This window comes from Sinohyriopsis cumingii, chromosome 5 (assembly GCF_028554795.1).
Source record: "Sinohyriopsis cumingii isolate HCF-2022 chromosome 5, ASM2855479v2, whole genome shotgun sequence".
NCBI classification, from domain to species: Eukaryota; Metazoa; Mollusca; class Bivalvia; order Unionida; family Unionidae; genus Sinohyriopsis; species Sinohyriopsis cumingii.
The window spans coordinates 92,359,679-92,374,770 of record NC_142965.1 but is presented as its reverse complement, the minus strand read 5'-3'; positions in this window follow the sequence as shown (position 1 = coordinate 92,374,770).

Below are 15,092 nucleotides of genomic sequence, written 5' to 3'. Positions count from 1 at the left end.
AAGAAAATTATGTTATGACACCTAACAAAGCTCTGATCATAAGTTCGATCTGTGTGGGCTCTTCCATCGTTCTGGTCGGTTTGAGAGTGAAATGAATATCGTTATAGAAGACACACCCTTTATATATATGATGGTCTGACATTGATATAAAGTTACCCATGGTGTTTAAAATGTAGTCATTTGACTTTTCGCAGTCAAGATCAAACTATCGCATCATGTCGTGGAGAATGGAGAAGAAAGTAAGAGGCAGAAACGTGATTTCTCGCCTCGTACAGTAGCTGAAGTCTTGGCACAAGTTCATGCCAGTGATAGTAGAGATGTCATGAGTGAAACCGAATCCAGACCCAGAGACTGTACGCCCAGCCAAAGTTCACCACCATTAAAACACCCTGAAAAATACACATTCGAGAGACGGAAAAGCGCTCCTCTAGCAAATTTAGAACGACAGCTTACACGTACACATATTTTAATTATTTGTTAACCACTCTGAAATCACTATGTCAAGCAATATAAGACGATCACTTGAGACTTTCCATTAATCACGACAATTTTTTTGTCCCCGGTTTGGATCGAGTTTAGCAGCCCAGAACAACTGACACCTTCCAAAGTCATCGACAAGATTCAAAACATGCAACAATCCAACGACAAGTTTCACATCACCGATGGAAAAGCTACAGTGTTCATGACCAAAGTGTCTCTTCCTAAGGAACAGGACACAAAAGGGTGTTATTGATCGACGACATTCGTAGCACCAACACGAGTCTCGTCCGAATTAACAACCCTCAAAACCACATCTGTTTAGCCAGGGCCATCGTGATGGGACGAACGTATGCCACATAGAACGACACGGTAGAACGGAAACGAGCACGGGACAACATTCGAAACTCGAACCGAGCCAAGCAACGAAGTGAAGCAGCACTCATGTTACAGCAAGCGGGGCTATCCAAAAGAGACATCCTGTGTTATTCCTGAAATGTAAAAATTCCAAGACGTCTTGGCTCCACGCTCCACCTTGAAAGTTCACACTCAAGAAGTGCGCGCACCTCTATTGTTTTGATGCAAATATTGCAAGGACGGAAAATACATGTATGTACATTATCACGATGAACATTTCGATGGCATCACCAGTATCACTGCATTCTTGGCAAACGGTTATTATTGTGAGAAATGTGACTATGGCTATAACAATCGAGAGCAACACAAGCATTGTGGATGGAACTGTGAGGTATGTTTGGCCTCTATGCCCTGTCTGGACGAAGGACAACCAAGACTTGATTGCCCTACTTGTCAGCGCACTTTTATCAGCCCTACCTGTCACCAATAACATCTGAAGACGCAAGGTTCTCAGCAGAAAAGTGTTTGTCAACTCCTGAGAATGTTCCCTACTTGTGGAGAAGGCATATGTACCGATAGTGCCAAGTTGCACGTATGTTCAGGAACGAAACGATGTCACGTTGGTCACCTAATTGTGGACTTGAAACACGAAAGCTACAATCAAAAATACCATTCCAAGAAGAGGAGTAGGAATATAACCAGAAGAAAGGAAATTTCATCTTTTTCGATTTCGAGTGCATGCAAGAGACCGGCATTCACATTCCTAATTTTTGTGTGGCTCATCGAGCGAGTGAAAAGTGCACCCAAGAGCCCATCTTTGTTCATTGCCCTCACTGTAGCAAGATTCCTAGAGGACGTGAATAAATCTTTTAGGGACCTAACACGCTGGCTGATTTCGCCAAATGGACCCTAGACCCCCTCGACGAGATGTGGAGCTAAGAGGACATCCAACGTTACGGAGATTGTCATCGCCATGCCACAGTGATGGCTCACAATTGCTCGGGATACGATGGACAGTTTCTTTTGAAATACTATACGGAACAAGGAACCGAACGTCCTAAAGTCACTTTGAACGGAGCTAAAATCAGTTCCATGCGAGTGGGTCAAATGCAGTTTAAATATTCAATGAGATACTTGGCCATGCCTTTGAGTCGAATGCCTTCAACTTTTAGAATGACAGAAATGGCTAAAGGTTATATGCCTCACTGTTTCAATACCGAAACCAATACACACGCCGTTCTACTCCAATTGCCCGAGGCGCACGATTACAACCCCGACAACATGCGTACTGCACAACGAGAAGCTTTCTACGCTTGGTACCAGTCTCACGCCTCGGACCCCTTCGAGTTTCAGGAAGAAATGGTAAAGTAATGTCGTTCCGACGTTGACATTTTACGGCGTTGCTGCGGAAAATTTCGAGAACTGTTCATGGAACACGGCCGGATCGATCCTATGAAAGAAGCGTGCATCATTGTCAAACCGCCTTCCTTAGTGTACCGCCAACGCATACCAACCATTACCCGTTACCTGGATTGTGCAAAATATTAGAACTCAGCCAAGGACGCAATTTGATCTTTGTGTATTCCGATGTGGTGGAGTAAAACGTGGTGGGACATACCTCGGTACCGTTATTGCGTGTCATTCCTTTCAAAGTGGATTTTGTCTTGAACACTGACGAGGAAGCTGGAAACACTTATCACTTTCACCGCGAATTTGTACATCCTCACTAATTATCTGTCAGCGAGTCGTGTTTTGATACTGTTAACATTACTATAAAAGGAGATCTGGGACAAAATATTTCATTCACCAAAGGGAAAGTCACGGTTAAACTCCATTTTGGAAAACGACTATCTAACAAATCGTATGTCATGTATCATTTGTACCAGCGAGGACATCGTTTAGGACCTTTGTTGAAATTCGCCTTTCGTTCAGTGGCCCCAGTGTTGAAACCGATGGTGACAAGAGGATTTCATGCATTGAAAGGTGGCGTATTGACGCAAGGCAAAACATTTCTCCAAAACGTCGTCATTGACAAACACAGCCCCAAAGAAGCATTGATGAGAGCAGGCAAAGGTTCTTGCTGCAAATACATTTTGGGTCGACGAGAAACACTTATAAATATCCTGGACGCTGCCGAGTCAGGCATTCCTTCTTCCCTGACACGACATCAAGGACAAGGACAAGGCAGAAAGAGGCGACAAAGTAAACAACACCCTCAGAAGTCTTGGTACTCATAGAACTAGGAAGACTAAGAAAAGAAAAGCCATCCGAGACTTAGACTTTTTTCATTATTAAATATCACAGAGACAATCAAACAATGAAAAATATTCAGATGGCTACACTTTTGGAGCTTTTTATTTCACTCCAGACCAATGCAGAGACGAGGGACATTTCTATCCTATACAGTCCGGTCAGATTCGTGTGGAACTTCAGTTTGCAGAAGAGCTGAAGCAGACAGTGAATGTCATTCTGTATGCTGAATTTGACAATACCATAATAATCAACAGTTCTAGAGAAGTAATTCTAGACTATTAGAAGCTATGGAAGGCTGTAATCCATCTCTGAATAGTGGAGAAGCTAAGGAAATGGTATGGGAGGATACCGTGGAAGTAGAACCGCAAGACAAAGGCGACAGTCATCTCCCAGGAACCCACTGGGTAGATGTCTACATTCCTAAAGAAGGTTGTGTGGAATATTTCGATTCGTATGGATTACCTCCTTTGGAAGACAATATCATTGACTTTATAGGAAGACATGCTCTTACAAGACACAGATTCCATGGACAAGATGTTGTGTATTTTCTTCATCAACGCAGTCATGGATATTCTTTAGAACAATTAGTGACTTATTTTGATCGTCACTCATCTAGAAACGATGAAAAAGTAGATCAATAATTTTGTGACCATTATGGTTTCATATTGTCTTTAGCTAGGAAACGTAGTGTACATCAATGACCCAATGACTTCCAACAGTAGAAGTCTAACTTCAGTTCAAAACGTTGTCAACCTTGTCCAAAATAGATTGCTATTCAAAAAAAATGTTTTGTTGTTTATTGAAATATTAAATTCAATAATTTGTTCATTGCTGTTTGTTAGATATCTAAAAAGAAATTTTGTGTTTTGAAAACTAGGCGTCTGTCGTTTGTTTGCCATTTGTATCATGAACCAAGCTCTTTGACTTCTCTCTACTCTCACCTTAAATCAAACTATTCTAGCGATCTGACTCTAAACAGTGTATGTATATTTTATATCGCGCCCGCGCTTGAACCATATAAAGCGAAATAGTCTCCAATCTGACCATCCATTGCATTGTTGACTCATCCTCCTGTGAAGATGTGCTCAAGACTAGCCAAGCTAAACAAAGCTCACGTGAATTTATATCGTGTCAGGCAAAGCCTGATACCGAAACTTGAAGAGACATAATATCAGAACGTTGAAAGTGACTGGAGACCTGATCGAACAGCTCTTCAGATAGGAAATCAAGAGAAAGAAGAATGGACGGAGAGAGACAGATTTCAGAAACAACAGAGAGAGCATCAGCAACAACAGCAACAGTAATCTTGGACAAAATATAAGATTACCATCACTCCTCGTCTACAAAAACTGCCCTTTTCAGGGCTACCATATACTCTAGAAAAGAGATACTAATTCCGTTGCTAATATCATGTTAGCAAATGAGAAAAATAACATAAGTTCGGTCATAAGCACTTCGTTTGTATTTTGTTAGAAGTGTGTCTTTAAGCACTTCGTTTTCAGTAGCTTGTGAAATTTTTAAATAATGTTTGTAAGTAAAAACGTGACAGACAGTTTCATTTACGTCCGTGCGTTCCATGTTTCTTTGGGTAATGATATGAGCCAAGTAAGTTTTGGTAAACTGGTATGTTTTCCTTCACGTCCGTGCTTGACAAATATAAATGGAACGCTCATTAGTCTGGTTACACGTTGTCAACGACACAACTGTAAAGAATGAGTAGCAGGATAAGCAAATTGCTTGAACTCCAAATGCACCTGGAGTATGTCAGGTGTGTACTGGATGAGCTGGCTATGGAGGCTATTGCAGAGGAAGCCAGGATAGAGAAGGAGGAGGAGGAGAGAGAAAAATAAAGAAGAGGTGGCAAATAAATAAACTATCGTACTTCACCTCATGCTGAGGCAAAGTTTTGAGGAAAAGCATGTGGTTAGGACACCACCACCACTAACACGTCATCCACAACCGATACCACCGGCGAGAGTTGCTGTTCCCCCGCCTGAGAACTGGAATGAGGAGTTGGAGAGACAGCGACATGAGTGTGAGCCTCAGCAACCCAGGCAAGTGAGGATACCACAGCATCCGCCGGCAGAACGTAAAGGCCGTGAGGGAGAGAAACTTCACTATCCCTCAAAGTGAAATTGTGATGATAAGACCACTCATCGACCATCTTCACTCCCATTAACAGCAATCACTTGAGAGAATGATTGGAGTCGGCGCTGCCTGTGTGGTGCTCGGCCTTGAAGTTGCAGGCATTGAACATGTGCATTTGGAGTTTTAAAAACAGCCCTTTTCAGGGCTAACGAAATCTCTAGAAAACAGACGATCATTTTGCCAATTTGTGTGAGTGTGAAGTAGTGTGATTATAGACGCTCACTCCTTTAATGATGTGATTATGTGTCCGTGTGTGTGTGTGTGTGTGCATGTGTGTGTGATTGTTTTTGAATGATCTCACGTAAATTTGTGTGGATAGTAAGAATGTGGTTTTTTTTCTTCCCTGTGGATAGTATATTTGTAGTTAGTTTTTTCTTTTTCGCGTGTGTAGATAGTTTATTTGTGGTTTGTTTTTCTTCTTCGCGTTTGTGGATATTATATTTGTGATTAGTTTTCGCTTCTTCGCGTGGAGTGGATAGTATATTAGTGTTTTGTTTTTGCACCTTCCCGTGTGTGGATAGTATAATTGTGGTTTGTTTTTACTTCTTCGCGTGTGTAGATCGTGTTTTTGTGGTTAGTTTTTGCTTCTTAGCGTGTGTGGATAGTATATGTTTGGTTAGTTTTTGCTTCTTCACATGTATGGATAGTATATTTGTGTTTTATTTTTGCACATTCCCGTGTGGCGGATAGTATATTTGGTCTTTCTTCTTCCCGTTTTTGTGTGTCTAGATAGTATATTTTCGTTTGTGGATAGAATATAATACATTTTTTCCTCTTTGCGTGTGTGGATATTAGACAATATGAGAAGTGAATGTACGGGGTGTTTTGCTTCAAATCCGTGTCTGACAAATATAAAGTCAAAGCGTTCACCGTTCGCGCCATTCTACGGAATAACAAAAAAAGAAGATGACAATCACTTTATTCAATGACTTGAGGCACAGTTGGTACTGGATGGTAGATGCAGCCTATGTAGTGGAAATGCTTGGGAAGGAATGGAGGTATCCAGTAACAAAATACTATGTAATAAGACAAGTGACAAGCCTAAAAGTAGCCGTGGGTCCTGTGAAAGGCATGATAGAGGAAGAAGTGAAGAAATTTTGAGGCTTCATTCACCCTCAGTATTTGAGAGTGGGAACATTGAAGCTGGCCAAAGCTAATGTGATGAAAATCAGGTGTATTTTACAAGATATATTGAATTGAGTGGACTTTTGTAAAGTGGGGACTGGACCAGCTAAACAAAGCAGAAGAACTAATGACGAAAGTGCTGGAAGAAGAAGTGAAGAAGATAAAAGAAAGATGGTCTAAGGAAAGAAAGGGAAGAGAAAACAGAAAACAAAAGGAGGAGTTTGAGAGACTAAATGAAAACTGGATGAAAGTGCAGGAGAAATTTAGAACGATGGGCCATCCCGACTGGATACCAGAGACCTAAATGAAGAAGAAGAGGAAAGGAATCATTGAAAAGGTGAGGATATGGTGGAAGATCTGAAGAAAAAAAGAAGAATCCAAAGGCCCTTTTCAGGGCTACTCATATGCCTCGAACAGATTTGCTTTCGTGTCTCAAATTTTTATTTTGTGTGTTGTACAGTTGTTTGTATAATGTACATTGTCTGTTATTTCTGTATCTTTCCCGCGAATCCCATTCCCGCCAAGCGTTCTAGGTTTGTATCCTCTGCTAGTTGGTCCGATTGAGGTCGTCTCCTTTCAACACTGTTGTTAATCGTCAGTACCGTGACGTAACCTCCCCTGTTCCATTCCTATTGTCCCATAGACAGTCCCAATACTTTGCATCCCTCCATAGTCCCACCCATGTTAAAATTACTCATGATAAATTGACATTGTCCCTAAGGTAAAAGCCTCTCTAACGTTCCATTATCCCTATGGTATCCCCATTTATCAATAATGCTTAATACCACAATAAGAATGGTTATGCCTCAATTATTAATTGGAAGAATGAGCAGTTTCTCAAGTCAGCAACATTGTATAAAGGTATAAACTACAAACTATGAACCAAGATGAGGGTAAAAAGTTAATTTCTAGAATATTTTAAGTTGTCAACAATTCAAGGTCTTTTACAAAACTTTAAATATAGAACATGGGAAACAGCAGACCCAGCAGGTTCTTTATGTGTAACTTTCCACTCTCCTAGTCCCAGCCCAAATAAAACATAATCTTCATCGACCGTCTTCCTAACATATAACCCACAATCATAGAGAAATAATAACTATATATTATTTGTTAACAAGATAAAGGTTACTAGTCAGGTACGTAATGACCTTTATAAAGGATAAAGTGTTAAATCCTAAACACAGTTATGCATAAAATCATGGAGAAACAAATAGCAAATAAAAAATATATATCTGCACACACACACACACATACACGCGTACACATACACACACAGATATATATATATATATATATATATATATATATATATATGTATATGTATATATATATATGTATATATGTATAAATATATATATGTATAAATATATATATATGTATATATATATATATATATGTATATATGTATGTATGTATGTATGTATGTATGTATATATATATATATATATATATATATATATATATATATATATATATATATATATATATATATATATATATATATATATATATATATATATATATATATATATAAAGTCAGGTATATATATCACTTGGCCTTATCGGCAACTCCCACTGGCTGTGCGCAAAAGTACACTTCACCATAATTTTAACAAGGACGTGATACACGCAGTAATTGAATCAGAAAATGAAAATAATCCAGAAACTCATCAGCTGTATAACCCTTGACTTCGTGCGGTGTGACGTTGACAGCTGTTGCACTTCGACGGAAAATTCATTGGTCTACATGATAACGTTTACGCACCCCATTTCCCGTTCAGAGCACGAAAAAGCGAGAAGAGTAGGAAAAGCAATGAAAGAAAGAATTTTCTGTGAACGATATGTTTTCAAAATATGCTTGAATTGTACCTTTGACGTCCGAAATAGATTCCGATTTAGCGCGAGCTCAAAAGATCATGTCGAAAGTGATTGCTATTTACAGCAGTTGTAAGCAAATAATTGAGTGAAGTTTATCAAATGACAATGCTAAGATGAATTGAATAAAGGACATCTTACTGCTTTTTTTCAAAGTCAACAGTCTTGATCCGGAACGAGTGTTCATATATGTATATGTTGGCCACTATAGTTAAAATAATTAGTTCATTCAACATATGTGTGGAGAATGCAGATCATATAATTTTGTAATGTTTCATCTAGTATTCTTTGCAAGTGATTTTTAAAAATAAAAGGCATTATTATTATTATTATTAGTAGTAGTAGTAGTAGTAGTAGTAGTAGTAGTAGTATGATTTCAAGGGACTAATAATAAAACTCTTGAGGTTTTGTTTCAGGTGTGTTGTGACACGAGAAACTCGGCTTTAATGATCAATAATATCTACGCGACATCTGTATCATTTAAAACCGTATGCCTTAAGATCTTTTGGACGATTCTTTTCACCACGATTATTGTTGTTGATTTATGAGGTTCAACGTAATTTTCAACACATGATAGGCTGTATATGACGACCAGAATAATTGGTGGCAGAAGAACCCAGGAAAAGCCAAGAAGAACCACATTAACACGAGAAGATTGTGACAAGCTTTTGCACGTACCCACACTGGCAGAGTCCGAGAATCAAACACAGACAGACAGTGGCGAGATGACATTGATACATAACGGTGACCGCTTTAGATCACTTATCATTTTAACTGCTATTAATGATCAAATCGATTTGACAAAGTTAAGCGAACAAATAAACAGAAGTAGAAGCATTTCAGTCGGTAAATGAAGTGTAGACGTAAAGGAAGATTAAAATAGTTAAATAGTCAAACAATATCAAGAAACAAAATCGATAAATGAATGTAAGAACAGCGAGAAGTGTAAAAGCTACGAAACATATACATTTAGAGATGGATGAGAACAATAAAGGGATAAATACATTCCCAGTAACGAATGTAAGATTATAAAATCAAATAGAAAAGCTTTCTCGTTTTAATAACACAATAAGACTTCATTTACCAAATGGACCATGGTGAAATCAGAAAGGTAAACATAGCTGCAAGATATAAATTATGAGAGTAAGCGATGTTACTCTTAATGGGTCTTATATTCTGTGTTATGACTACAGATGTAAAATAAAATACTTATGCTTTCAGCCTGTGTCCCGAGGGCACACACAATATAAACTTGCCACATTGCTGGCAAACCCCAATTCTCCTTTTATTCTTGGAAACAATTAAACACTTATCCTTTTAGCCTGCGTTACGTATTCAAACAGTTTCTGTTACAGTTTTCCATTCACATCATAACATGCACTTTGCTGTACCGACATTAATGTGTAGACTTGACGAGTTTATCCAATAAGTACACTTTGCAATAATAAAACCCAATGCTCTCTGGGCTATTTACAATTATCAGCAGTATCTATAGAATGAGTAAAATATCTATCTACATTCTCTTCTTTTAAGGGTGGGTACTAACATAATATCAATGGTAACATTCACTCATGAACTTGTATGAAAAGTATGTGAGTGTTTTATTTCCACTTACCAGTTCTAATTCTGTTAGTCTAAATTGCATATTTGTCCCTTTCTCTCTTTGTTTTTCTTTTCAATATGCATTTGCCTATTTCAGTTTTGCCCCAGAAATATCATAGTTTCTGGCAAGATGAACTAATTCGTCTTTTCTCACGGCATTGTGAAGATTTGTTGATTAGGTTAGTAAAATGTGAAAATAAAATACATGGGACGTAAAACGTCGGAAACAAAGTGAATCCAAATTTCAAAAACACACATTCATATCCCGGGATGAGCCATTTGTACTATATGGTCTTATAATAAGTAACAGAAAAGAGCAAATTCAAACACGTTTCGAAAATTTAAAAAAAATTAGTTCTCCAGAATACAAGTGAACATTTAAAACGAACATAAAATATAGTGAATTAAATCTAAAATAGTCAAACATGTTATTTCAGAAGTCAAAACGTGGAAGTTCTTATTAAAGTCCGGTTGAAGTCCAAATAAATGCCAATATTGAATATGCTAATACTACTGTAGTCTTAAATATGCTAATGTGGAAATTGCCTGGAATATAGAAAACTATTAATAGCCTTGTGATGTATCACAATAATATGATACAAAATGTCTTTGTATGAATTCACTATAATTCCCAGTTAATGTTTCAGTTCAAGAATAATATTGAACACCTTGAAATTCGAGTAAATAATAATTTCCACAAAGAAATCCATTCAAATTAAAAACCAAACACAACAATAAGATTCACTCCGCTTCAGCTGTTAATGCAAGAGTTAATACTTTTTTAAGCTAAGGGCATTGAGATAAACAACTAAACCACAGTAATATAACCTGGATGTAGGTCAGTCGCCTCCCAAGAACATTCAAAGTTGAGGAATTCCGAAGTGAAAAACTAATATACCACAATGAGATAGAAGTAAACATGTTTACTTCCATGAATAATGATAACAATATAATCATATATAAATATTAGCTTTTTATTATATTGTTTACAAAATTTATGTCACTGGTCAGGTATTCAAGTAGCTTGGTTTTGGACTAGGGTCACTTACAAAACACAGATAAAGATAACATACAATTATTGTGAGAAAATTCAACGTACATCATAAATTAAATATACATAACATGCTGCCGCACGTGTAAAATTTCCAAACTGACAGTCCGATTACCTCAAGTTGCCTGTCTGCTACATATAGTCTCCATTCTCGCTGTAGGAGATAAGTAAATGTTAATACGTATTCTTATTGCAATACTTCTTTTGGGATATGATTGGTTTTTTTTTCAGAACGTTGGACCAATCTCACATGATACCATACAATCAGATTAACTTTAGTCTGTTTTAAGCTTGCCATTTTATATAACCGAATTGAAACGTTCAATTTAATTATATCTTTAATGCATTAAATGACATACAATTTATATTTCCTCATAACCAAGTGCGATCATTCTTTTTGGACACATATTCGTGTACGAACGTGGCAGACCTATACAATACTGATCCGTCATTACTTTAACGTGTGCATTGGGAGTCGTGTGGTTTGTTGTAACCTCCATGCTCGATGTTGACTTTGGCTTAGATGTCAGCATCGGTGTAAACGCAGTTAGTGTTCAAAGGTTGGGGGAAAAGGGTTTTCAAGGAATTGTTCACATTATTGGGAGGAGCGGCCATGAGTAGCTGTTCCTTCGCCAATTGTGGAGAGCTGTTTAAACGGAAATCTTTTGAATGGGCGCTACGATATACAAAATGTTGTATGTACTTACACATTGTTGACTTATGTAGTTACTAGAAAGTAACATGCTGAAAACATTTTCTCCCAGCTAAATTTCTTTTCTGTGTGGAAATACGAACAGAGCTCTTCAGTCGAAAGACACCAAGATGATCATGCATCATATTCTTTTAGTACATTCGATCCCCATTTGAACTGAACGAAGCACATGGCTGAACCTTTGTTTATTCATCTATTATCAAGTAGAGGGTGGTGGGAAGCAGCAGTCCAATTCTTAGAATGAGTCACTTTAAGGTGAATTCTTCGTGCGGTTGGTAAAGTAGTAGATGGACGCATGTATTGTCTGCGATGATATGTTCGTCTACCGTATCTTTTATTAGTGAAACTTATTTTATCAGTGTGTATGATGGTATAACATAATATGTCAGACAAATAATTATATTATCGAAGTAATATTAATTATGCAACTATCCCTTCGCACAAAATTCTCCTCCAGTGACCTAGTAGCAGCTCGACAACAAAGACGTTGTTTGTGTGGTATGTTCCATCCATCATTTCGTATTATCTCATTTTGAAACCTAACGTTCACTAAGGACAGCGTGCTTTGAAAAGTCAAGTCCACTTTCAGTCAAAGTAATTCAAAATGGGCTGATCGATAGACACAATCCCAAACAGACTTTAATGGATGCGAGAAAAGAGCAAAGTGTAACCAAAAAGAAGAAACTGCGCGAGATGCATGACACATGGGTGAGCCATAAGATTGATGATATTCAGTTATTTGACGACAGACACGACAGGAAGAACTTTTATAGTGTTCGTCGTACTGTGTATGGCCCAGTAACAGCAGGCACAGCCCTTCTCGAGCACAGATGGCAATACTCTCATAACCGAGAAGGAGAAGATAATGGATTGCTGCGAGTAACACTTTGATGGTGTCCTCAACAGACCCACTTCTATCAACGATGAAGCGATGAACCGTCTACCCTAGGTGGAGATCAACGAGAGACTGGCTGACCATCAAACAGTGCTGAAACCTCCCAAGATCATTGAGCTCCTGTCTAGTGGGAGAGCTCCAAGAACAGACTTCATCCCAGCTGAAATCTACAAGTCTGATGTGCCTAAGCTAGTTGTAAGACTAACACAAATGTTCTGTATTATATGAAAACAGAAACGCATACACCATGATTTCAAAGATGCATCTATCTTCAACATTTACAAACAAAGACAATAGCCAATCCTGCGGCAACAATAATGGAATTGCTCCACTCCGCATGGAAGGCAAGATCCTCGCTAGGCTGTAGCTGAACAGACTAACAGAGCACCTTGTTCATGGCTTACTGTCGGAAAATCAGTGTGGCTTCAGAAAGGAGAGTAGCACAATCGACATGATCTTTGCTGCCAGGCAGATGCACGAAAAGAGTCTTTAACAAAATGTCCAGCTATAACCAATTTCGTGGAACTGACTTAGGCATTCGACACTGTCATTCAGGAAGGCCTTTAGAAGATCATGGCCAAATTTGGATGTCCAGATGTCTTCACTGAGACGGTGGGGCATTTTCATAACGACATGCTTGTCAGAGTCCAGGACCAAGGCAACTATTCCGATTCCATTTTCAGTCACGAATGATGTGAAACAAGGATGTGTCTTAGTCCCCACTCTCTTCAACCTCCTGTTCTCCGCAAAGTTGATGGATGCTTTCAAGGGCAGTGATGTGGGAATAGGTCTCCGATATCATCAGATGGGAAGTTGTTCAAAATGAGGAGGCTTCAAACCAAATCCAAAGTCCATGTTGAATACATTCGCGAGCTCCCGTTTGCAGATGACAGTGCTCTAAACTCCAGCACGGAGGCAGGGATGCAACAAAGCATGAACCTTTTCTCCACAGCATGCACCTATTTCTGACTATCAATCTACACCAGTAAGACCGAGATTCTGCATCAGCTGGCTCCCGGAGAAGATTACCTGGAACCATCCAACACGGTCGATGGCCAAAAGCTCAAGCATGTAGACAGATTCACCTACCTCGGCAGCACGCATTCACAAGCAGTCTACATATACGATGAGGTCAACACCAGGATTGCCAAAAGCCAGCGTAGCATTTGGAAGACACGGCTCAAATGTATGGGGCAGAAAAGATATCAAGCGTGCCACCAAACTCAAAGTCTACGCAGCGTTGTCCTCTGCACCATCTTCTATGCTTGCGAGACCTGGACAATGTATAGCCGCCATGTTAAAAAAACTGAAAAACTTCCATATGAGATCCCTGAGAAAACTAATGAAAATCAGATGGCAGGACAAGGTACCGAATACAGACGTGATCATTCAGGCTGGAATGACAAGCATCCACACCATGCTGAGCAAGGCACAACTCCGATGGGCTGGCCATGTTGTCCATATGCCAGGAGAACGCGCACTTAAGACGGTCTTCTATGAAGAGCTGCAGCAAGGCAAGATATCGCACGGTGGTCACAAAAGAGGTACATGGACACCCTCAATGCCTCACTCAAGAACTTAGGCACTGACTATGATAGCTGAGAGAGTGTCGGTGCTGATCGATCTGCTTTGCGCAGTCAAGTTTGTGCGGTGGCATTTGAGGAGAAAAGCGCAAATCGAGGAACAACAGTTCCGCAACTCACAGTTAACAACTTGTACATCCATGTCCCCACTACAGCTGACTTTTTAGGGCCCGGATCGGATTCATCAGCCCTCTCCGGACCCACCTCCAGTGAATCGATGATATTAAATGGTTCTCATTGACATCGATGGACGAACATCATCATTAGTATGTCGAGGAGCTAATAACCTAGTTCTTGAGATTTATTTTACAGGTGTGTTGTATTACAGGTGTGGTTTAACACAAGTGGAAGTCGGCTTAACGTTTTCGCGACGGCTGTATCATTTGCAACGTCCAGTATATCTGGTGGCAGAAGAACCCGGGAAAACCACGGGAAAATCTAAGGTACCACGAAAAGCTATTCGCACGTCCCCACATTGGCCGAGTCTGAGACTCAAACCTATGCAGACAGTGGCGAGATGACAGTGTTCAATTACGGCGATCACTTTAAACCATGCCATCACTCGCGTCCCCACCATTTCTGTTCAAAATGCTATTAACAATAAAATCAATTGACAAGGTAGTTTAAATTAATTGCAATACCCAATTACACAAACAAATAATCAATCTTAGAGTCATTTCAGTGGGTAAGTGTAGTGTAGGCGAAACAAAAAAAAACAGAAATTATTAAATAATTAAGCAACAAAAAGCAAACAAAAATCAATAAATAAATGTATGAAAAGAGACAAGTCTAAGAACTACGAAACACACGGATTTATAGGTGGATGAGAACAAACAATGCGGAACAATAAATGACCAGAACAAGAGTGTAAGATAATAAGATAGAAAGGAAAAACTGTCTTGTTTTATTAACACTAAGAGACTTCATTACCAAATTGATAGTTTAGCCATTGTAAAAACAGTACGTTAACCAAGCTGCAAGGTGTCAATTATGAGATTAAACAATATTACGTTG